This window comes from Octodon degus, unplaced genomic scaffold, assembly GCF_000260255.1.
Source record: "Octodon degus isolate 3935 unplaced genomic scaffold, OctDeg1.0 scaffold00120, whole genome shotgun sequence".
Lineage (NCBI taxonomy): Eukaryota > Metazoa > Chordata > Mammalia > Rodentia > Octodontidae > Octodon > Octodon degus.
In genome coordinates this window covers 7,207,728-7,211,189 of record NW_004524696.1, presented here as the reverse complement: position 1 = coordinate 7,211,189, position 3,462 = coordinate 7,207,728, and positions in this window count along the sequence as shown.

The window sequence follows — 3,462 nt, the reverse complement described above, 5'->3', positions numbered from 1 at the left end:
ATATATAGCTACATTCTCTTAATTCAAGGAATAGAGGGATTTGTTCTAATAGTGTTTGTAAATAAGATATCATTTCTGCATCTTGTACAGCAAACAACCACTAGGAAGGCAGTATGTGATGTGTTAATTATTGAAACTGTCCTACCAATTTGATTTGCAACTGTCTCATTGCTATTTATTTCTCAATAAAATTATGGAAAAAAATTTCATATGTATAATTCTTTAGAAGTGAATTGGGCTTTGCCATTTTAAAAATCTTGCACATGCTAAGGAAAGTCACATGGAGAGAAAACATTCTCTCAGGCTTTCACAGAGAGCAAATTGGTCAAGCAATGGCTGTTACTCATTCTCATGGCTGACACTGGCAAAGGATCTACAAACTGTGGTACAGGATTTCAGGATAAATCTTGAGGGGATTTGACTGACATTATCAGATACAAAAGTTACATTTCTTGTTATATAGGTCTTGCTTTATCTTAGTCTTAATCATTCAGCAGAAAAGTATAAAAATGAAGTGCAAAAAGTAAAGTTAATTACTGTGCTGAGCTGTGTAAGGCTCAAGTCAACAACTTCTGACATTACCAGTCCTATGAAAAACCTATTATTATTATGGACTACTGGACTATTTTGGATTATTTGGCTGAATTCATGCACCTACAATATTTAAATGACAATGGAATACCCTTCTCTGACAAAACTAAACAAAAAAAGGGGATACAAGTGAATAACCATCTTGTATCTGTATTTTCAAAATATGATAGATATACAGCTACTTTTTCTTAATTCAATGAATAGAAAGATTTGTTCTAATAGTGTTTGTGGACAGGATAGCATGTCTGCATCTTGTACAATGAATAACCACTAAGACAACAATATGTAATGTATTAATTATTGAAACTGTGCTAGTAATTGGTTTTGAAACTGTCTCCTTGCTATTTGTCAATAAAATTATTAATAAAATAAAATAAAATAAACTCTTGTACATGAACAAATCCACTCTACTGCTTTTGAGCCATAGAGTGAGGACCTACTCAGTCTGCTTTGACTTGTTTCTCTAGTCAGTGTCTGATGAAAGTGCACAGTGGCATGTGTGCCACGTTCAGGGCTGTGTTCTGCAGCGTGGGTCCTGTGTGCTGTCACTGTTGGATGCCTGGGTCATGAGTACCAGCAGAATCTGGCTTGGTGAAACTGTGACATGGGTACATTTTATCTTCCTGAGCATCAGCTATTAATTTTCTTTTTTCTCTCAACATTCAGGTGATAACCTATATATCCGAAAACTGTTCTATGATTTCTTTGTCTTTATTCAATACCCATTCAATAAACCTGGAGAGCAGCCTCTAAATTCTGGGGGCTTCTAGTGCCCTGCAGCCTTTTCTCACCCAATCCTGTCAATGCCGCTAAAGAAACAGGGAGGAGGATGGATTGGTGTATAGATATTTTATGGAAAAAATTAATTTTGAAAGCCAAAAAAAGTCTAGACTTGATGATTGTGAGACATCATTAATAGATTTCCCTTTCTTGTGTTTCTGGGGTATTCTGATTTGTTTCTCAGAAAAGCACATAAGTGGGTTTTCAACACCTCATTTGAGGACATCTCCTAGAATTGCAGTTCATGCGGGGAAGCACTGTATGTCTCTGGCCCTTCATTTCTCAGTTTACTTTTTTATTTTTTAATCATGTATGTATGTATGTATGTATGTATGTATGTATGTATTTGGTACAGGGTCTCACCCCACAGCTCCTCTTGTCTCAGCCTCTCCAGCACTAGGATTACAGGTGTGCGTCCCCATGCCCGGTTTTGGGGCGGGCATTGCGTGCCCGGGGTTCCAGGGCCATATGGCACGCAGTACCGGAAATCGAGTTCAGGTCCTTGCACTTGCCAGGCAGTTGCTTAGCCCGCCGAGCTCTCTCCCCAGCCCTCTCAGTTTACTTTTTGCACAACATACAGTTTGTGAACCCACTGGCTGGACTGTTCTTGGAGCCTTGCTGTGTCTGTCCCCAGAGTGTCACAGATGTGACTCAAGCTGGGTGTAAGGAGGGAATGGCTGAGTGCTCTGAGTTTCCCCTCCTAATCCCCACAGCTTGAGCAAAGATGATTTTCTTCTGGTAAAAAAGGACTTTGTTAAAATAATGAGTGTATCTGCCTCCAACCACAGGTATTTGGACTTTCATGTTAATTCTCATGATAATTCCCATGATATCAGTAGGATATGGGAACTGCACAAGCCATTTCTTTTTTTCTTTTTTTTTATTTTTAAAGTTCCATATTGAACTATGTTTTCATTGAATACAATTACAAAAGAACATAATATCACAAAATTTTGAGTCACAATCTTAGGCTTATTACTGTCAAAAAGCAATTATAAGCTATTTTTATGTAGAGCTCAAACATAAAATTAAAGACTCAGAAATGAAAGCGAAACACTTTTAACCATACTATACAGTACTCATAACAATGTCTCTGGAGCCAAATGCAGAGCATACAAAATATGCATATTGTGCAACCCATAGAGAATGTTTACAGAGATAAACTTGAAGAATAATTTAGACCAGCTGTTTGTAGTAAATTTATTTCTATGCTTGCTGATATATTATTGAATAGTAAGGAGGAAAGATTATATTGAAACACTTGAAATCCTGAAATAGAGCAGCTTTTTTGAACAGGGGGTTTTCAAAACCAGAAACATGATGGTTTGCTAACCAATCCAAGCCACCTGGGTAGGAGACAAAAGCTTCCATGACGCTGTGTTCTGCAGGTGCTGTGCTTTTAGATAAGAACAGGGTAACCTGGGCATTAGGGAGAAGTGATCAATTGGAAAAAGTGCCTGGCATTGAGTGTATACTGAAAGGCCAGTGAGTCAATAAGACCCGTCAGGGCCACGCAAGGGGCCATGAGGTGGCAAGTTTGGACATGAGCATTCCAGTGGGGCTGGTCTGGCATTAGTGCTGCCATGCTCTCAAGTTTCAAATGGCTGGTGACGGGCCAGGGACATAGCTCAGTGGCACAGGCACCTGCCTGGCAAGTGCAAGGACCTGAGTTTGATTCCTGGTACCCAAAAAAAAAATTTGTGCTTCAAATGGCTGGTGACTCCACCCCATAATTAGGGCTTCCCCCAGGTTCTGGACAGGGGTTTGGAGAGTTCATTTTTTTCTGGGGAGATCTGCTTCCTCAGAGTTCAGGCTGATGTCCCTACATTAACCCTTGCTGACTGCTAGAGGATGACAGCTGATGGTGGATGGCAGGCACTATCTTTCCTCTGGAGTTTCTCTTCTGGAATTGATGCTGCCACATGCAGCACATTGCCTAGTGACATAAGAAAAGAGGAATAATAAGCCCGTCCTTCTGGAGGTGCATCAGAGCTTCCATCTCTGTGGCACATTTACATGGCCTGTTGTCAGGCTCAATAGGAATAGAAAGCAGTGTATAGTGACCTGGGTGGGAGAGCAAGGACAGCGCCT